Here is a 23624-nt window from a genome sequence, read left to right on the forward strand (position 1 = left end):
CCTGGTTTCCAAAACAAATGTCAAACATATAGCCTCATTTTAAGGCATGACAGACTGAATATTAATTATGTTTTGTATTAGTTTAAATGAGATCTACTGTGCTGTCAAGCCCAGAAGCAATATATGATAATGAGGGTGTTTAGAAAGGGAATGGGAAAATAAAAAGTAGTTTGAAATATACTGAAATAAAACGGAAATGCGATAATGCATTTTATAACTAACATTTCTACAAAAAGAGGAAGAAAAATGAATACCGCTCCTGGATGCCAAATGGTTCCAAAGTATGAGACGCAAGATACACAGATGAAACCAGGAACTCAACATCTGATGAATTTATTCAAAAGTAGCAGTAAAGGCAATAAATAGAATAGCAAAGCTTTTGAGTAGAACCCTTTGTCAATGCTTCAAAGCTAACAATTGCATGCTAAGTGTGCATGTATGTATGCATGTATATATATATATATATATATATATATATATATATATATATATATATATATATATATACAGATCTAGGACTATTGAACAAAAGTTCAATAGTCCGAATCCACAATCACTGAACACACTTTAACGAAAGTGCTTTCACCGAACAGCAACATAATCTAAACAGATTGATTTGGCCGGGCATACTTGTGTGAAAGTGCTTTTCACCGAAAGGCACTTTCGCGTAAGTATGCCTGTTGCGGAGATTGCACTACAGTGGGGATAAGGGAAAATTCCCCTTTCCCCATTGTAGTGCAACCTCGGAGTGAGAATATTTAAGTAGGAGGGTGTGGGGCATGCAGGGGGGCTTGCCCCCCTGCAAAAACGTAAAAGTAATGTTTTTTTTTTAAAACACACTTTAACAAAAGCTCGTTTTCGGTGAAAGCGCTTTCGTTAAAGTGTGTTCTATTGAACTTTCCTTCAATAGTCCTAGATCCATATACATACATACATGTGTTTAGAAAGGGAATGAAAAAATAAAATCTAGTCTGAAACATACTGAAATAAAGTGAAAATGCAGTAGTGCATTTTCTAACTAACGTTTCTACAAAAAAAGGAATAAGCATTCTGTTTTATGGTGGATAGTACAACAATTTCTGTTTATATGCTAAACCAATACATGAAAGAAATCAGTGAAATATATGTGAAGTGTGTTGTGTGCAACAGATAACCGCATTAAATGAACAGTATAAGACAATAATGTGCACGTTATTTGGGAATCAGGCAACGATACCACGTTTCACATGTTTGATAATAGATATAAATTATTGACAGACATCAGTCCAACAATAAGGAGGCCAAAACAACGGAGAAATGAAAAATCAGAAAAAAAAGCATTAGTGCATCAGTTCAAGAAGAATAAATAATGAATTCACTACACAAAACTGAAGCACACCTCACCAAACGACACAATATAAATTACCAAAAGGATGAAACTGAAAACACCTAAAGCACAATATTCAGTAAGAAACTCTGTTAAAAACTGGAAGATCAGAAAGAGTTTCATGTAAAGCTGTTGTAATCATACTGACTGAGTCACTACTACAAAGCCTAAATCCATATTTACATAGGCAGATAAGCTGCCAGGATACCCATGTATATTTTTGCTTCACAGTTATACGGACTTGGGGATTAATACATTATCCACTCTGATGTTGTGTGATTAAATGGTGAAAAACAGAGCCAGATCATGGTCAGATAAGGCCCTAGGCAGGGAAATGACCCCCCCCCCAGCTAAACCAATATTGCATTACTTGACTGTACATAGGTTCATTAGTTTAGTCTTTGTCCAGATTTCGTCTACTAAGAGATTGAGAGGTATGCAGTGGAACAATGACATCCTTGAACCTAAATGCCATACCCTTGTTTATAAGCTGTGCAATGTAGAATGATTTCCTTACTATGGTAGACACATGGTGGTCAAAGGCCCAGTTACTGTCGCCATTTGTTCCCAAATCCCTGACCACTGAGTCTACTCATGGGGGTGTATTATCAACATGGTAGCTTCCATAGGTTGCAATCTTCCCAAAGGACACTGCTATGAATTTCTTAGCAATGACTTATAGACTGTGGCTCTGGCACCAGTTATTAGTCTGTGTCAGGCCTTCTTGGGGGATATTAGTGTCACTGGGAGAATCTATGACTGTGCTTAGTTCGCAATCATCTGCAAACTCGAACAACCTTGACACTGGCCTTGACTTCAAAGAAGTAAGTACCAAAAAAGGAGCAGCCCCAGCACTGAGCCTTGAGGGAGTCCGCAACTGACTGACATTTTTATGGAGATAGACTCCCCTATCCTAACATCATGGGTCATATCTATGAGCCCGCTGGTTATCCAGTGGGTGACATAGGTGTTTATTCCTAATTTTGTCAGTTTGTCTACAATGCCTGAATGAGGTATTGTATCAAATGCTTTGGCCAGGTCCACAGCCATTCCCTGCAGACCCCTGTCATCATGGTGTCAATTCAGATACTATACAACAGTTAATATTTTTTATTTATTTTATTTTACATTTGTTGACCGGGCTAGTCTTACTGGACATATATCCGTTTTCAGTAGAGGCCCGGGGAGAAAAGCTCCAATTACACGAAGAATACAATTATTACAAAAGACCAAAATAAACATAATACAAAAGTACCAGTGTAGACTTATATAGCAATTCTGAAAAACTAACACTGACAAAAGTATGTCAATAGAGAAAAAGTCAGAAAAAGTAAAATCGTGGTATAGAATATTCTGAAGATAGATTAAATAAAAGATAGATAAGCAGTACACAGGTCGGAAAAACATATGTGACAATAAACTAGAATGCTAAGGTAGAGTCAGTATCAAGGATAAAACAGTCAATAATTAAAGCTATTATTCAAGGACCAGTAAGGGGAGAGGGGGGAACTTGGGAAATAATGAAATCATTTCAGTCAGGGTAAGCACAAGGGCATAACCACCGGGATTTTAGATATTCTTTGATGCGTCTTTTGAAGTGGGATGTAGAGTCAAGGTTAGTTATTTCATAAGGGAGTTGATTCCAGAATTTCCCTACAGAGTTAGAGAATAATGCATCCCCAGCTTTATTATAAGATTTATTTAAGGCAACAAGGAGTTTATTAGCAGAGCGTAGTGTGGATAGGTTTTTATATGGTGAAATTAGTTTTTTGAGGCTAGGGGTATTAACAACTAGCAAAATACTCTATTATGATACTGTTCAATGAGATAGCTTTCTAGAATCCTGAAGAAAAGTGTTTCAGTAAATAGTATGGCTTCCTTTCATTCCTCATATTAATCTTGAGACACATACTTGTCCATCCAGCATATCCTATTTGATCTTTACTATCATACTGCCTCGTAAATGTTCAAATCTTAAATGAAAATATTACAAAACAATAATTTACTAAATCTGAATGTTCACTGCATTGGTGATAGAATCCAACAATATGGTTGGAACAAGGGGAGAGAAAGAGAGCTAACAGCATGTGTGATCAAAGGCATAGTGTAAGCGTTAATTCTGAAGGGTAAAATGCCTTGCTCAAAGGATGCTTCCTTATTGATTAATTATCATAGCTTTATTGTTATTGGCTTTCCCCACAAGTAAATCCTTCAAAAATACATCAAATGTTTCTTTACTTCTAGCTAAAAATGAAACAGTTCTTTTTTTTTTAAATTTGTTGACCGGGAGTGTCCGACTGGACGTAGGTCCATTTTCAGCGGAGGCCCGGGGAGAAAAGCTCCACAGTTAAAATAAACAGACAGAAGTTACATTGGATTACATAGTGATTAACAATTTAACATAGCAATTACTTACAACATATTTACAGATGAAGAACATAGTACATCAGTAGGCAACTAGAATCTTTATCTGTGAAGTACATAACAGACATTAACAAATGTTACAATGAGAAGTTCCTGCTGTATAAGTACTAGGCTTATGAGCATCTGAGCTTGCCATAATCAAGGTAGTTAGTGGAGTGGAAAGAAAGGTAGTGGTTGGATGGGGTGGATGATATTAGAGTGGGAGTTGCAAGGGCATAGCCAGCATGTTTTTAGGTGCGCTTTTAGTAAAGTTTTGAAGTGGGTGCATGATGGTATGGAGGTAATTGTGGGTGGGAGTGAGTTCCATAATTTGGCTATGGCGCAAGAGAATAGTGCTTCACCAGCAGAGTTATTGGCTTTAGTGATCTGCAAGTGATTTTTGTTGCTGGATCTTAGTGGTCTGGTGGTGGTAGGGTTGGAGTAGATTCTGGAGGGATGGGACATTTAGTGGATGGTTTACTAGTTTGTGTGCAAGTGAGAGTTGATACAACTGAAGGAGGTGAGGGAGTTCAAGCCAGCCCAGTTCAGCAAGTAAGAGACAGTGGTGACTATGGTAGGATGCCCCTGTGGCGAATTTGGCGATTTTGTTGTAGCAGGTCTCTAGCTTGTTTAGATCACATTGCCTTAGGTTGGTATATATTGGAGAGGCATAAAGTAGGGTGGAGATAAGGTGGGAATTTGCTATTGAAATCTTTGCTGCTTTGGTGAGAAATTGCTTATTTATGTATAATGCTCTGAGTTTTTTGTGGACTTTTTTTATGGTCATGGATATGTGAATGTCAAATTTTAGTTTATTGTCTATTTCCACTCCTAGCAATTTGGTGTGTTCAGTTGGGTATATAGTGGTGTTGTCTTTTGCTGTGATGTTAAAGTGAGAGTTGTTTTGAGTATGTTTGGTGGGTTGGAAGATGAGTAGTTTAGTTTTGTTTGGGTTGAGTATTAATTGGGCATCGGATAACCATGTTTCAACAGAGGAAAAGGCTTCCTGTGTGACTTTTTGCAGTTTTGGTAGGGACTGGGCTGAGCAGATGATGGTTGAATCATCTGCGTATTGTATGAGTGTGCCATGTTTGGTGGCAGAGGCTAGATTACTGGTGTAAACAGAGAAGAGTAGGGGTCCAAGGATGGATCCTTGGGGAACCCCTATGGAGACAGGTAGTTGGGGAGATATGTCATTATGCCATACAACGGATTGTTGGCGGTCAGACAGGTAACTCTGAAACCAGTTGATGACTGATTGTGAGAAGGATAAGTTATTGAGGACAGAGATAAGTTGTTTGTGTGGGACTATGTCAAATGCTTTAGATAGGTCTAGGAAAGTAGCAGAGGAGAGATAGCCATTGTTTTTATGCTGAAGGATAATGTTAGTAAAGGAGAGTAAGGCAGTGGTGGTGCTATGGTTTGGTCGGAAACCATGCTGAGTACTGGAAAGGAGGTTTTTAGTAAGGAGGTAGTCTGAGACCTGAGAGTGCATGCATCTTTCTAGTATTTTAGAGAGTGGAGAGAGAATAGCTATGGGGCAGTAATTGGTTAGTTCTGCGGAGGGTCAGCCTTTGTGGAGGGAAATTATATGTGATACTTTCCACAGTGTGGGAACGTAACTATCTGACAGAGATCGGTTAATGAAGATGGATACTGGGTAGGCCAGAGCATCAGCTGCGATTTGTAGGTATTCACTTGGGAGGTTGTCTGCTGCTAATTTGGTGGGTTTAAGTTTAGTTAAGACTTTTTTTATGTTGGAGCTAGGTACAGGAGAAAAAGAGAAGGCAGTGGGGAGATTACTAGTTGAAGGTGTGGGTTGGAGGGGAGGGGGGTTGTGTTGTTTAGCTAATGATAGTATGGTTTGGGTGAAGTGTGTGTTGAATGAGGTAGCAATATGTTCTGAGGAGTGAGGGATGTTAGGAGGAGGGGTACTGACTTTACCTGGGTGGAGGATGGAGTTTATGGTGGACCAGAATTGTTTGGGGCTGTGTTGTGAGGAGTCTAGGGCAGACGGGTAGTATTGAAATTTGTCCTGTTTTATTAGCTTTTTGACTCTATTGCGTAGTTCTAGGAATTTCTGTCTAGTTGAGGGGGTTTTGGTTTTGCGCCAGTGCTCCAAGACTTTAGCCCTGTTTTTAATTTCTGACTTAGTGGTTTTCTGTAGCCATGAGGAGGGTCGTGCTTTGCTTCTGGAAAATCTTATGCGGGCATGGTAATTAAGGATGTTCAGGAAGGTAGTATTAAAAAAATTGAACTGCGTCATCTAGACTGAGGTACTTTAGAGGATGCCAGTTACATTCTTTGAGGGATGAGATGAATGTGAGTGGGTTAAAGTTTATTTTTTTACATATTTGACGGTAGATGACAGGTTTAGCTTGGTATAGGTATTTTTTGAGTAGGAATGTTGGGGAGTGATCACTGAGGCTATCTGATAAGCAGCCTGTTATATATGACTGGGGGCTCTTACTGACTAGTATCCAATCCAGGGTAGTGTGCTTGCTGGAGTTTTTATTTATCCTGGTTGGCAACTGGACTAGTTGGGTGAAGCCATGAAGGTGTACATGATGGGTTGGATTGTTGCCAGAACAGGATTGCCAGTCAATATTGAAATCACCTAAAATGACAGTTTCTTGGGGGAGATGGTGGGTAGACCAACTGAGGAGGTTTTCTAGTGGAGGGATGTCTTGGCCAGGTGGGAAGTAGCATCCAATTATGTTGATGAGTTCTTTTATTGTTAATGATGTATTCTCACTGTACCTATATGCTTGGTTTTGCAAATATGCCTTTTTAACTAGCACCTCGGTTAATAACCAGAAGTGCCTATATGACTCAGTCATAGTTCATGTCAGTGCAAATGATCTCAGATGTACCTCCCTTGGACAATATGTATAGAGACATGATGGAACTGTCAGACTATGTGTCGCAAATGTCAGTGCAAATGATGTCAGATGTACCTCCCCTGGACAATATGTATAGAGACATGATGAAACTGTCAGACTATGTGTCACAGGCTGGTATGAGTCTAGTATTGAGCAGCATCCTACCTTCTCCAAGGATGATGCCACAGTATGAACAGAAGATAATTGACTTTAATAACTGGCTTATAATCTGGTATCATTCAAAGCTGGAACAATATTTGTCAGCCTGGGGGAAGATGTTTGACAGACCACTCTGCTTTGCGAAGGATGGTCTGCACCTCTAGGCTTTCACATATTGGCTGAAACCTTGTCTACCCCCTTAAGCCTTTTTAGGGATTGCTAAAGTGATAAACCTTCCAACAAAGCAAAACCAGCCCAAGAAAAATCTAAAGATGTTACAGCTCAATGCCAGGAGTCTAAACAAGAAACTTGTCTCCCTGCAAGCTGTCCTCACCCTGGAGAATGTAAACCTCTGTGCAGTTACTGAGACATGGTTTAATGTCATGGACAGCATTCCAGCAGTACAGGGCTATAATCCCTTCCACACGGTCAGACCAGCTATTGTATAAGAAGGGACAAAATGGGGAGATGTCTGATGTCTCAATTTACATCTAAAACAAACACACCTCAAAGGTGGTCAGACAGTATGAGGAAGCTTGAGGTTCTCCATATCCAGATTACAATAGGCAGAGACCCATACCATATCCTTTGAAGCTACAGATCCTCCTCTATGACCCAGAAAACCCATAACACATACTTAGACACAAGTGATACACTTCCCATTCAGTGCAACACCATGTTCACTAGCGGCTTTAACTACCCAACTATAAACTGGGAATCCTACATAACTCGAAACATACAGGTCCAGAGATTCCTGGACTTTGCAAATACAAACACCTTAGACCATCTACTATGTACATCCTCTAGGAGAACTAATATCCTTAACCTTGTCCTCTCAAACACGAGAGAATGTTGCACCCCCTCCCTTCCCAGTGTAATCTGCTTGCTTGTGAGATCAGATCATAAAGCTGTCTCCTTTGAAAACTTTAAGAGGTTATTTTAAGTCAAACTTCCTACTATGAGTTGACACTTTGTCAAAATTTCAAGCACCCCAAGCCCTGAGAACACTACTGCTTATGCAGAATTGCTCATCATGGAAACCCTGTACAATCATGTTAACGGCAGCATAGAGACAGCTGTACCTATATGGAATAAGCACAGGGAAAACAAAAAAAAAAAAAAACAAGCCATCCTGCCAAAATCCCAACATCAATACGTTATATAACAAAAGGAAGAAAATCTGGCAAAAATTAGAAAAAGTGGAGACTGATACTGTGTTAACTTCATCCAAGTTAAGTCATTTCTAAACTGTAATATTGGATATCCACAGTGCTTTCAGAAATGATGCTTAAAAGCAAGCAAAGTAATAGAGCATTAAATCTCCCTGAGCTGAATTTTGACACCCCTTTTCCATGTGAGAATTTTATTATAGATGTGTTTTCACTTGTACCTGAAATCAGACCTGATGTAAAGAGTTTCATCTTCTCTAGATAACAGGAGACAACATTACATGTGAACAACATTGTATCCAGAAAATCAGATGAATTCGATACTGCTTGACAGGGGCACAGGAAATAACTTTCTTGGGTGGCGTAAGCCAGGGAACTTTGTTGGCTAGACTTACTTAGGCCCTTGGGCCAATAGCCTAGTACCTACCTATGAACCTATGAACAATAGGGGTTATTCAAGCCGACCAAAGCCAAATTTAAGGTAATAATAGCTTCCCAGGCCAATAACAGTTACAGGGCATTCTTCAGTTATGTCCACAACCTCAAATGCAATAGATAACAATGTGCTGAACTACTTGTAAGTAAAGCCACCTATACAGTACCAGGAAATCTCCTGCTTGATGAATTTAGCTCCAATTTCATCACTGCTTTAGCACCTATGTCCCTACTGGACAGAGGCAGCCTGTAAATACTTGGCTACCCAAGCCCTAGCCTACATATACCACTTAGAATAATCATAAGTTTCCTAAACTTGTCTGATACATTTGTGCTGCATGGCTAGGCTTAAAAAGACCCCTGCAGTCATTAGACTGGTATATACCTATGAACTTATGAACCTATGAAGCTATTTAGGTAAGGACCACTGAAATGGTACATAGTCTGAACTGAGAAAGGGTGACTGAAAGTTAACATGTAGACTCTTGAAGAAGGAGAGTAAAACATGGGATGATTGGGACATATCAATACAATATCACTGAACTGCACAATAAAATGGGGACACAGTTTGAAGAAAAACAATTCAGGTGGGAAAATGAGGAAGCACTTTGACAATGAGAGAGATGTAGATGCAGGGAGTATTCTATCACTAAAAGGTGGCAGATTTAACAACAGTGGACAATTTCATGAAGACCTGGAAGACACACAAGGTAATGTAGAGGAGTTTAACACACACTAGATTACTGTGATAAGTATTTAATTGTCATTACATTCTTCATTTCTTCTCTTTCTCTTGAAGATGTCTCACTCTAACTTATCAATTTCATCTTAGGGTTCTAAAAAGTGAAGCCAGCATGGTAGCAGTATGGAGGTAGGGTATACAGTGATTATTCAGGGTGTGCAGTATCTCATTCAAAAGTTTCCATTAAGCTTCAAATTGTGACTAGTACAATTCATGAGTAGTGATGTTTAAACATATTCATGTTTACAGCTGAGTGAAATGTTAAGTATCTGATTCTGATTTATTTATATAGTAGCTCAGCAACTGTGGGGAATAAGTGTTTATGGCCTTTACATTTTAGTGCTTCAGCTGACTTGCCTATACTAACTTTAGTTTTTGTTAATCTTTTCCATTTCTTCATTTAATTTTAGATCTGGGTATTTTTGTAGGGTGTATATTTTTTCTTAAGGATTAGTATGAGAAGCTCAGCAGACCTGTAATTTCCTTGTCTCATATCATAACTTTGTTAATCCCCTTACTAGGCTCCCTCAAAATAGTTATTTCTTTCTCTTTCTTTTTTCTTTCTTTCTTTCTTCGTGTACCTGGTTTACTTAAAGGCTAAAACCTCAGTTATCCCTTGTTAAGCTCTGCAATGGACTGTTTAACATTCTATAATTACTGTCCTTAATGGTAATGATATTTTCATTCAGTTTTGCACAATGAATGTACTGACAAATCTCTAGGGAGCAGCTATATTACATCACCCACTCAGAGCTCCATAAATCAGAACTTCACATGCATTTATCCATGACCCATTTATGACAAAGATAGAATCCAGATGTTGCAGTTTTCAGTTTTCCAGCAGTTCTTAAAGTTAGTTTATTTCCTTTTTTGGATAAAAATTCTGGTGTCGTTAGCAGTGCAGAAAGTGTATCCTGTGATCTGTTTGTAATAAACTCTTAAGCCTTATAGCCTGGTGTGTTGTTACTACATGAACAGAGAGGAACATTACCATTTACTGGACTCTGTAGATATCAACCCTATTTATGTGACCACTTTTATATCAGTGAAATATTTTAGAAAGTCCGGCTATTACATATCCATGCCTGTGAGATGCACAGACATCAGAAAATGCTGACTCAGGTTATCTACCTCTATGTATTTGATAGCTTAGGCTCCGTTACCATCACACTATGGTGAATTATATCACATCACAATAGGATGCCTTGCACATGAATTCCCAGAATGAATGTGTTGTGGTGCAGGCAAGCTCACATTTATACCCACAGTGCTTAGCTTCCAGTTTCCTAACCACCTTGAACTAAATAAGACTGTCCTCTGTTCTCTTTCTCATTAGTACAAGTCAGCCTTGAGTATGGTTGAAAAAAGTTAAAGGAAGAGTTAAGCAATGTTGTTTTTAATTAAAGTAAGCATACTGGAAAAAATAAACAATAAGACATGACAGATGGAGTTACCGGCACTGGTACTGCTACTTTGTGATGCTACTTTATGATGCAGTTAAGTCACTTTATCATCTGCAAGTTGGATATAGCACCTCTAAGTGTCATCCAAGACTGCATTGTTGCAATTATACAATAGAGTTAGTGTTTTAAAACCGTTTTATTTATTATTTATTTTTCACAAGACATTTGCCTGATGTGGGTTATTATAATATTTATCCTGTTTACTTGAAATGTTTTGACCAATAGGGTTCATAGGTTCATAGGTGTTTACTAGGCTAAACACCACAAGGGCCTTTTTAAGCCTAGCCATGCATCCCAAATCTCTGACAAGTTCTGATAACCTTGATAAGTGTAAGCACGTTACTGGCATGGAACATTCTAGTCCCAGTTCATAAATGAATCCAAGCTAGCTAAAATATGTTGTTGTAGGATAAAATCACCAACAGAAGCATGTTTGGTACTGCAGTGGTATAACAAATAATGCCCTTAATCAGAGTACACACCACTATCTTCTTAAAAGATCAGGGAAAGACCTGCATCACACTAGCACGAACCACTGTAACACAAGAAACCATTTTGTTATTTTGACTGCTAGAAATTAGTCACTGATATTTCTGTCTGTCACAACATATTTTCCAAACCTTTTTGGTGTAATGCTCCCACTGCTTTTGACTTCTTACTGTTACCATCTCTTTTATCGAAGATAACATATTCCTCTATCTTCCTCAATAATAGAAAGGATTATTGTCAACTAGCTGTCAAAGAAAAAATTACTAAAACAATAAAATGTCACAATGGGAAAAGGGAATAAAACACTTTTTTTTTCCTCAAAAATTTTTTATTTTTCAAATACAGTTGAATAAATTCCATAGTATTTGTATATAACATCTTAAATAACTATGTACACTATTTACATCAGCCTGACACTATAACAAAGCTCAATATATACAATTACTTTATAGGTATAACAATCCAGTTATCAGAGTGTATCTGTTCAGTTATTGTAAAGTGTCAATCAATGATAAGACTTTTTCCATGGATTGTTAATAAATGACTTAGGATGAATCCTTAATTCTTTAATTTTAATTTCCAATAATGCTGTGGTCTTCAGTAGGCTGTAGAAGTCTACCAAAGTTGGTATTGTGTTTGTATTCCATCTTCTTGTTATACACTTTCTTGAGATTGCAAGTATTGTCCATACTAGATAAATATTTGACTCATTCAAATGAGGACCTTTGTACACATTTAATAATACCGGTTAGGGGTCGCCACAGTGGATCACCTGTCCGCTCATGATTGGCAGTGGAGTTTTATAGTGTTGAGTTGCCAGCTCGGTGCCCAACCTTCCACAGAAGGCACACACACACTCACACCTAGGGCCAATTTAGAGTGTCCAATCCACCTGCAGCATGTCTTTGGGAGGAAACCAGAGCACCTGGAGGAAACCCACGTGACCACAAGGAGGACATGCAGACTCCGCACAGAAGGCACCCCAGCCGAAGATCGAACCAGAGAATCTCTTGCTGTGAAGCAACAATGCTAACCACTGCACCGGTGTGGCTGCCCCCATTTTGTGGAAGAATTAATTTTAGTAATTCTATCTGGAGTTAAGAATGCAAACATTTCCAATTAAAAGCTTTCCAGTATTGTGTAAAGGATGTATGTTTTATTGATAATAAAATATTTGATTTCATTTCTTCAGTTAGCTGTAATGAGTGTCCTTTTGTTATATAATTTCAATATGAGGATTTGGGTGTTGTTTTATAATTTATTAATATCTTGTAAAATTTCAAAATACTATTTCCCATGTCATAATCATAATATATGATTTCATATAGATATTTTGTAAGTTTAGGTATTTCCTTAAATGAAGAATTACTAATTATTCTCCATAAATCTTGTGAATATGTCAGAATGCTTTGCATAGTTAGCCAATCTTGTTGTGGAATTTTGTATGTTGTTTCTATTGTTTGCATATCCAGAACTTTTAGTTCTTTGATACATTGAAACCAACAAACAAATCCCTTCTGTTCCCAGGAATTAATTATTTCTCTGTATATTTTATGTGAATAGCTCTTTGCAACTATGAATGGTGTTAAAAGATCAAACCAGATTTTTAAATCTATAGTTGCATTAATAATTTTCCTAAATGAGTCAATGTAATAATTAATCATACAAGTTTTAGTGGGCTTAGTTATGTTATGTTGCATACTAATACATAATCCCCTGGCTTTGCTATTCTTCTGTGCAGGACTAGCTTAGTTCTGCACGGAAGCGGCTGTTTAGGAGCAGGACGGCAGCGCATCATGCATATTAATGAAGGCACGCTGCCTGAGCTCCTAATCTTACACAGAGCATGCAAGAGTGCAGGAGACGTGTCTGAGAGCAGAGCTCTCAGAATATACACGCCCCCGCAATGAAGAACAGCAGAAAGGCCAAAGAAATGAGTAAATCTGCTCATAGTTGTCCGGATATCCCCAGCAACATTACCCCACGTGTACAACAGCAATAGTAAATACAAATAAAATGAACAACCCCTTTTTTTTATTAAGAAACTGATTAAAGCTAACCGTAAGTTTGCAGGTATGCCCATCGCTTAGCTACGGTTAATGCAGCTTAAATAACTGAAGAGGATAACAAAGAAGATATATGCAAATGATGCAGTATAGCAATAGTGTAGTAAGCAGAGCATTCACTGTACGAGCAGGCATTCACAGTTTGAGTCCCATTGCAGCACTTTCCATGTGCAAGCAGGTTATGAACATTTTTTTGCTGTATAACCTACTAAATCACATATAACTGTGAACTGGAGTACTGCATTATATGCACATGTGAGGTGACAGTTTCATAATGTTGCAAAGTCCCCAGATAAGCACATGTGCCCCATACAGTATATATACACAGGAATCATGGATACAAATGGAAGGTAAAATGTGAAATGAATGACAACTCCATACAGCTTCCAAATCCCCCACCTTCCTAAGAGCCATTAGATATTACTCTCTAAATCAATGCAATTGTAAGCGGGTGTAAGCACTAGTAAGCAAGTATAAGCACAATAAGCAGTAGTAAGCATATTTAAGCACTAGTAAGTGAGTTTAAGCCCGTTTGCATGGGAGTAAACAATGTGCACACAGGTTAAGCAATACTGAAGCTAACTCTCTGTAAGCATTTTTAATCGGAGGTTAGCAGTGCTTACCCTCGCTCAAACCCATGTAAACCCACATACAACTGCTCAAAAGTACCTTAATCACTCTGTATCCAGAGGCCCTTGTTCTGCCCATGAAACAAAATAAACAGCCTCTGCAAGGCTCAAACCCAGGATCCTGCACACCATAGCCAAAGTGATTTACCACTAAGCTATGTCAGATATACATAATCCTGATGTTTTCACAAGCATATCATCCAGCCTAGTCATTCAACAGTACAGGAAATGTATTTCAACATGTAGATGTATGTGTGTGTTTATATATTGATATCTAAATGGATATAACATATCTATATATGTAGACATAGATACATATATATATATATATATATATATATATATATATATATATATATATCTAAGAAATGAACTTTGTGACAATAAAAGCATTCAATAAAATAGTAAATAACACCAACAACTCTTGTAGAACTTTAGCGCTTTCGTCTTATTTATTATCAAGACTTCTTCAGAAAGACATGTTTCATAAGTTGGTGAGATTTTTAGCTTTTTAAATTAAAGTTGAGATGAATTATACTTCTTTTCATTTTATTTTATTTTATTAGACTTCATGTCAGTCCTTGTTGCTCTTTCTGGTGAGCTTTGCTCAGTTTTGCTGCACCAGAATCACTGTGCGTATATATGTGCATTTCTGTTTGTCTTTGTAAGATTTTTAGGATGGTATTACTTTAAATTAGAAATGTTCGTCTATTGGCTGTGATGCATGGATTGTCATTGTTTTAAAAATGGCGCCTTAACGGCGCATTACTGTTTGTCTGATGAAGCGGCTTTTCTGTGGCCGTGAAAGCGCTCACTAATAAATCATTTTCTTTTACCCTATTTTGGCAGAGCTGCGTTTATTCCTTGGACTACTAGCTATTCTTATTGGAATTTGTCTAAAGCTGATGTAACACTACATTGGCGATTGTGTTTCAATTTCGTTTAAGTGCTACTGTTACATACAGCAACTTCGTTACCGAGAATTTTTGGTGAATGAGAACCACCGAACACCGCACAGGACTTTTGAGCTTACAGCAAGGCTGTTGTAAGGTTTGTGATTGAGTGACACGTAGTATCCTTGTTTCGTTGGGACTACCCACATTCAGTGACTGCAATTCTTTTTATCGCAAACTTTTTGGAATCTTTGGTTTGGAGTCAGCGGCTCCCTGTGTTTGCTGTTTGAACGGGGTGGTTTTGTTATACACATTTTTTCCTTTACCCTTGGGAAGTTTCTACGATATATATATATATATATACACATATATACAGCATGTTATATATATGTAAGCAGATATATATATATATATATATATATATATATATATATATATATATATATATATATATATATATATATATATATATATATATATATATATATATATATATATATATGTGTGTGTGTGTGTGTGTGTGTGTGTGTGTATACGGACATACATCTGTAGATAACAATGAGAACTTAACAAAAACATATATGTCCACATGCACCGTTAATGGGGTTGAGAGGCCCCAAACAACATACATCTTGTACGAATGGGTATCCCTCCCACAGCCAAACACGTCTGCCCTGCAATACACTATCAGCTGTTGCAGAACCCATAACCAGGACCTGACACAATATGGGTGTAAGATTATGCACAACAAGGTTTTAAGGTTGAAAGTAACTTTGCTACAAATATGCAACATAATAAGGAATAAGATAGAGCTTGCTTAAATGTAGAAACAGAGTTTAGTAATATGTGATTAGCATCCATTCTAAATGACTGTGGCTTAGAAAAATAAGGAACTTGCTTATGAGTGTATTACACACACATCAAGAAAGCTGACTTCTTACAGATGTGGCAAGAATGTAAAAAAAAAAACCAGGATATATCAGAAAAAACCTAATCTGCTTTCTTTAAAGAATGGACAATAGGGCACGTGTTTATCCACAAGGTGTTTCCTTGAAAAATATGCTTTTCTAAGAAAGTTTAAAAATATGCTTTTCTAAGAAAGTTTATCCACAAGGCGCTTCCTTAAAAATATGCTTTTCTGCACTTATCATCATTTGCACAAGAACAGATGTGTCAGCATTTGCGCCATCAAGGCAGTATCTTTCCAAAACCAAGAGGGTGTGTGTTTAACTAAAAATATATTTAAAGTCTGTATTAAATCCAGTTATGTTAGGGGTATTGGTATGGATACATTTGTCCCAAGGTAAATGTTACATCTCTCACATCATCTGTATTATATGAGAAGTAAAGTGGAACAGTACTTGAAACTGCAACGTTAGTCCATGTGGTTTATTATAAAAAGTTATTTGTTACTGCTCCAAGTTGATGCTGCAAAGTATATTCTTTCATCAGTGTATATTCTGCAAGTTTCTGTATGCAACAGACTCTGAATGAAACTATAACCAGACTTTGATTTCAGCAGAATCCAGCCAGCAAGATTGAGTGTCTTAAGAAGACTTCAAATCCATCACAGTAAGCAGCACCATAAGAATCACAATAACAAAAATTAATATTTCAATGGCAAGCCAGCCAGGAGATGCGTTATAGTATACATACAGTTCAAATCAATTTTACAGAAAGGTACAAATAACTACTATTAGAAGTAGACAGCAAAGGCAACAGAAACGAAAACAGCCAAAATGATCAAACCAGACAAAGGTCTACAGTTTAATAACCTAATAAAGCAAATGTATAACCAAAGTGTTGGGCTGACATACATTATAAAGCAAATAGACAATAGTGCAATACTACAGGGGGAGGGGTACTTTCTCAGTTTTACACTGACTGTGTGAACAGTATTGCAAAAGGATCTAAAATAAAGCTACAGGAAGAAATAATATATCATTTCTTCTTGACGATTCTCTTTCAGGGGGAGGGAAAACAGGTATTAATGCATTAAAAATATTGGTAAACAGATTAAACCTGACAGGATAAGATATTTTGCAAGTTGATAATAGCTATCATACTAGTTATTAATATTAAATTTTATTTACAACCTGTTAAACTGTAAATCTATACAAGAGATGGTTTAAAATTGGTTTATTAAAGCTATACAAGAGAGAGTAAAGATATGCAAAAACTGAACAAGAATGGACACTATTTTTAATATGTTTTTGGCAAGACAATGTTGGTATGCAAAAAGCATAGTTGCCTCTGGTGGCAATTCCACTAGATACTTCTAAAGAAACATAAGAATTTTCCAAGATTTTTCTTGATGTTAATGTTACTAAATTTGTAAGATTGGACTAAATGTACTTTACAGTCTTTGTATGTACAAATACAAAATAATTCATTACAAATGAAATTAATGTCTAGTAACAAATATGTGTGAAAAACCATGTTTAAAAAAAAATGGGTCCAGGATAGCTACTAGATTGAAATGCATGAATAGCAAACAGTCTGTGTAAATACATACTGTACAGGATACATTGTAATAAGTTCAAAAGTAATTTGTCCAAGTTGTAATATTATCACTGGTTTTAAGTTAGAGTCTTATTATTGGTTTTTGGACCATCATATTATCTGTACTAGTATTGGTTACCCCAGTTAGAGGAAAATTATATTAAAGTATTGTACTCATACAGCTAATGGACTAATATGTACATACCATTCTTTAGTGTAGAAATCATGTTTTTTTTAATCCTCAAGTATTAAATATACTGAAATAATTGCATTCAAATATTTGTTATATATGCCCAGTTCAGTACTTTACCAAGGTGTTTAATATGTTCACTTCACTGTCAACCAAGATGTTAATGGGCAGTTCAGAGACATGATCACCATGTTATCGTTAAAATGACATTGAAACTGTATATTTTCAGCAGTGTATAAATGCTTGGAGTAGCACATAGTTCTTGTCTCTTATAGATATTAGTCTATCTCTAATCTTTTGATATAAAATAATCAATAAAAGTAAAGAGTTAATTCAACAGGTGCAAAGAGTTAATGAAAGAGTTCTAAGTCATAAATGAAATTCTGTGATTGCAAAACAATGAATTAATCAAGTTAAAAAAATAAAACTAAAGCAGACACAGTTCATAACTGGTGAAATATTTTCACAAAATGGTTTGCAAAAGAAAAACTTGTGAAATATATTCAGTTTTAGTAGTAATACTTGATATCATTGTATTAACTATGTAAAATTGCATTTGACTTTCAAAAGAAGACTAAAGATTTTGTTTCTTAATGTATTTTCTATATAATGTGATCAAAAATACATATCAGTATAAAGTGTTTTAAGTATGTTTTAAAATAAAAAGAGGAAATTGTAAGATTATGCTCAACAAGGTTTTAAGGTTGAAAGTAACTTTGCTACAAATATGCAACATAAATAAGGAATAAGATAAAGCTTGCTTAAATGCAGAAACAGAGTTTAGTAATATGTGATTAGCATCCATACTAAACGACTGTGGCTTAAAAAATAAGGAACTTGCTTATGAGTGTATTACACACACATCAAGAAAGCTGACTTCTTACAGACTTGGCAAGAATGTAAAAAAAACAGGATATATCAGAAAAAAAAACTAATCTGCTTTATTTAAAGAATGGACAACAGGACATATGTTTATCCACAAAGCGTTTCCTTGAAAAATATGCTTTTCTAAGAAAGTTTAAAAATATGCTTTTCTAAGAATGTTTATCCACAAGGCGTTTCCTTAAAAATATGCTTTTCTGCACTTATCAACATTTGCACAATAACAGATGTATCAGCATTTGTGTCATCAAGGCAGTATCTTTCCAAAACCAAGATGGTGTGTGTTAACTAAAAATATATATATAAAGTCTGTATTAAATCCAGTTATGTTAGGGATATTGGTAGGGACACATTTGTCCTGAGGTAAATGTTATATCTCTCACATCATCTGTACTATATGAGAAGTAAAGTGAAACAGTACTTGAAGCTGGAACGTTAGTCCATGTGGTTTATTATAAAAAGTTATTTGTTACTGCTCTAAGTTGATGCTGCAAAGTATGAATGCAACTATAACCAGACTTTGATTTCAGCAGAATCCAGCCAGCAAGACTGAGTGTCTTAAGAACACTTCAAATCCATCACAGTAAGCAGCACCATAAGAATCACAATAACAAAAATTAATCTTTCAATGGGCACAAGATGTTAACAGTACTCCATCCCACCCATATGATGTCAGGCTGATATCAGTAACATATGTAGTAAAGTCTGGCTCCCTTAGGGAATGTACAATGTGGAAGCAATCAACATCCCTAGGATACATATACACAGACACATATATGCAGATACATATATATATATATATATATATATATATATATATATGGATATATATGTAACTACACATACACACGCAGAGATATGTATAGTAAGATACATATGTAGAAGGTGCATACAATATGGAATAGCCACTATGCCTACAGTTACCACCTTACCAATTGGACACTGTATTACCCACCCATACAAATGACAATTGTTGCCTGCAACATATACTCAGAGAGGTCAAAGGATATAACACCACACAGAGGTTTGCATACATGGGAAAGGTTTATTTGTGTACTATTAGAGATGTATATGCCATGTTATATAGCTGTTTAGACACTAGCATCCATATAAATAGAGTAATGCAACTGTGAAACAGTTATACTAATACAGTAGTCTGGGAAGGTTTACAAATGTTGCTGTCCAGGCTGAGGCCTTCAAGTAGTACAATAGTAAAGACAGACTGGGCCACAGGATACCAAACAATCAACAGTAAGTAATGCAGATGTAGAGTTCAGCAGCCTCTATATACACTCTGTACACAATCCCTAGTGGTAAAGACCTCAGTTGACACAATGGGATGTAACTGTCATATAACAAGGCATAACTGACACCATCACATGCACACTGACAAACAGAACAGTCTGTATGGCAGGAGGCAGTAGGCCTGCATTTACCCAAGGTGGATTGTATGGTAATGTATATCCAGATACCTTAAGGCAGTTTACCCCTGATACCCCCACATGTTGTAACAGCCTAGGTTAGTTATGGTGCATCCCCCCAGACCCAATAATACAGGACCATATACCACTGTTACATACACTGGCCTCTGGAGTGCATAAGGGCACACATGTATTGTGTAGGTGAAGCCCACACATATATGGCCCCAACCCCACAGTATATGTAGGGGATACAACAGCAGTGGACTGATTGCAGGAATGGCAGCATGACATACTCACAGCTCATTGCAGAACAACCCCTGCCAGCATGTCATATGTACAAAGCCTGGTATGTAGGTGGAAGACAGAGGCTGGAACACATGCCCATATGTGTAAAACTGTTGTCATACACTAAGCAAGTTGCTGGTGTTACAGGATAGTCTGCAACATACCCTTAGTCAGGAATATGAAGTTAGAAACAGAAATGGATGTAGCCATGTACTGATAGCACTCAACACACACACTGTCAGTGATATATCTGACACAAAACCTGTGTGGTGGACAGACAAAACATAATAGGCACACCTCTGGCCATCAAGATGATAGGTCCACAATTGAGAACTATGCAGACAGACTGCATTCCAAGTTAAACTAGTATGTACAGACAAACGCTGTAACACCAGTGCTATACAATGCATACAACAACTCTACTCACATTCTGTCTGTAGTTCTGGAACCTCCTACAAATATGTAGCTGGCTTAAGTGTGCAGGTTCTCTTGTAAGAGGTATTGCTACCTGCTGTCTGTAACACCGATGCCAACACACAGGAAGGATGTCCATCATTCAGGAAAGGTAAAGGGACCACTCCCACATGATGTATGGATTTTTAGTAGGCAGTTGCCATTGGAAGTACTACACTGGAAGTACTACACAGCAAGCTGCATGCAGGTAGTGAGAGAGAGAGAGAGAGAGGGAAAGAGCGAGAGAGAGATATAGTTGTGGAGGTGGTCAGGGTTGATAGATATAGAGGACAGTCTACAGGGGTGGCATGTGACACATGTGGTGGGTAAACACCCTCGATGGTGTGTGTGGTCTGTGATGTGGATGCCCCATGGGCCCCAATATGGACACAAGGGGAACAAGCCTCCCACCCACTGCTACTCACAACAGCAATCCATGTCCTAAAGGTGCCTGGCCTGGAGGCTGAGCAGAAGGAGCATGTCGGCCCTATGAATGTGTACCGGGTGCTTCAGAGTGATGTAACATGTTCCACATGTATCTATGGAGCCCATTATGGAACAGACCCTGGACCTTACCTCAGGGGATAGCAATGTGTCTGTGTGTGCCCCCGGGGGAGGGACAACATCCCCTGGGTTGGTTCCACCTGACAGTATTGCTGGACCAGTACATGAGGAGGCCCCAGGGTGGGACACACATGTGATGTGGCCAGGTAACATGGGCAGAGGGGTTTGGAGAGGTGGTTACCCAGGGCAATAGTACATATACATGCTATTGTGTCACTGTTATAGAACATATGTTGACAGTAATAGTCTACACAATCCCAGAACATGTCCAGCAGCATGCATAGATATCCCCAATAACACAGAATATCAGATTTGCAGCAATCACAAGCAGCCATACCACAGGCATATATGGAACCATAGTGGCCCTGACAATGGCATGCAGGTAAATAGTCTGTAACAGGCCAGCAATGAAAGTGTCCACGCAGGGAATATGGCTACAAAACACATAGTAAAAAGTGTGGTACAATACAATATCTGTCCCACTGGTAGGTAAGCTGTAGTCATACCTAATGAGTTGTGTGTAGAGTTTGCTGTCACTGATATGGTGGGGGGGGTGACAGAGATGTGTATTAAGAGCTGTGGTAACCTTGCTGTATGAGTTGCTCAGACCTGTTTACATCTTTATGTCTTTCAGCCAAGATGTCACATGCATAGCTACCATCTTATTCAGCTGCCAAAAATAAAGTACTGCTCATATATTTAATCCAGCACTATCCTGTCCTGTTTGGCCGGGCCACTCATGACCAGGAGGAGCAGACCACCCTGTTGAATGACCTAGTCCACAGGGTCAATGATGTCGGACTGCACAACCGCAGTTATGAGCAGGTCCGGCATCATTGTTCTGACTTGCTTCGCAATATCCCGTCAACATGCTGCTGCAGTCAGGGGGATCACCTCACCACAGGGGGGGGGGGGCCATGCCATTCATCCCCACCTGACACGTGTAGAGGAGCTCCTGGCCGGCCTCATGGCACCTGCCCATCTGGCAAGCCACCAACCGCCAGATACCTTTGAGGAGGTGCGTGCCACCCACACACCGGCCAAGGAGCATGCAGGCAAGGCCACATGGCACATCAGTAGACCACTGTTGCATATACATCCACATCGGTACAGGTAGATCATGCATATCTGACATGTCATAGATATATTGTGTTGCTGCATAGTAGTGATAAACAGATGTCCATATGTGGTAGTGTTGTGGAAATGTACCATTGATGTATTGTAATACTGCAACCACCCTGTAGCAATGCCACAGGTGTGGCCACTGACACTGCATCTCTCACCCTCTTATGTAGGTCCCTCTGGGATACCACTAAGGCAGCAGCATGTAGCTAGTAATTATGATTTATGTAGATGCTTGCCACCACAGCGGGCATGTAATGGCGATGGTATATTCCATGCACACATCTAACACACCTACCCAGAATGCATGCTGCACATGTGCATGTATTGTTGCTGTGAAATGCAAGGCATCACAGGGCTAACCATGATGGGGTATTGGAAGGGTATGTCAGACACCTGCATGATAACTAACATCCTGTCATTGCAGAATGTGTCCACAGGGAGTAACATAATGGTAGGAGACATGGCCTACAGTAGGGGCATGTTTGGAACAACACCCATTTACAGTGCAACACCAGTACGTATACCTGTAGAACAATGGCAACTGCTGCAGAGATACACAATGGCATAAGGCATTACAGTGGTCCACATTATTAGCTGGGACTAGGCTGTAACATGTGGTGTTCAGTGTATGGGACACTGCAAAGTGACTCATGTGTAGGGCTTACTTTTCATGCATCTGAAAAAAGGCTGAAGGAGGGAGGGTGTCAGCATGACACACCAGTGCACTGCAGCAGGGAGCCTAAGGATGCTGAGAATGGCTGTATCTGCACATAGTCAGGTTCAGGACCTGTGGCAGATGTAACCCTACCCCCACAGCAATAGTGACGGCAGTGTGTGAACACTAAGACATGTGCACATGAGTAGACCTTGCAATCATGCAGATTAGGGGGACATGTGTAGGGCAGTCTGAATATGCACTGGCAATTACAGATGGCCCAAGCTGGTATACCCCACCAGGAGTAGTGACTGCTGTAGTATACACAACAAGAGGTACAACAAACCGTCATAGCACACATATGCCCACACAGAGTGTATGCATCACCGTCAGCATCCGCACACCTAACACATTCTGTAGGCACTGCATGTGAAAGTGCAGGATATATGTCACATATCGGGCTCATATACTGTTAAGATATGCAGTGATGTGGTTCCAATGCAGATCATGGATGGGTGTGTCATATTAAGAAGGGTGTGTGCACCCCCCCCATAGCCATGGTATGCTCTGATGGTTGTTAGTGTAAGAGTATTGGATTGGTCATACATGGTCCGCTGATGTTGAGAGCTGTAAATCAGACATCAGGCATTCACAAATGACATCTGCCCACATATAATATAGGGGTTGTGAGCATTAAAGCTAACATAACTGACACAGTACTACACATTCTGCAATGAGTTGTACACCTGTGAGGTGTGGTGCACAGTATGTGGCAGGGTGCAGAACAGGTGCACAGTAATACTGTGTACATGGGTGCAGTGGATATCCAGGGGAAGGGGCATCACCTAGTG

Source organism: Protopterus annectens, chromosome 1.part1, assembly GCF_019279795.1.
Source record: "Protopterus annectens isolate FY-2018-M chromosome 1.part1, PAN1.0, whole genome shotgun sequence".
Classification (NCBI taxonomy): Eukaryota; Metazoa; Chordata; order Ceratodontiformes; family Protopteridae; genus Protopterus; species Protopterus annectens.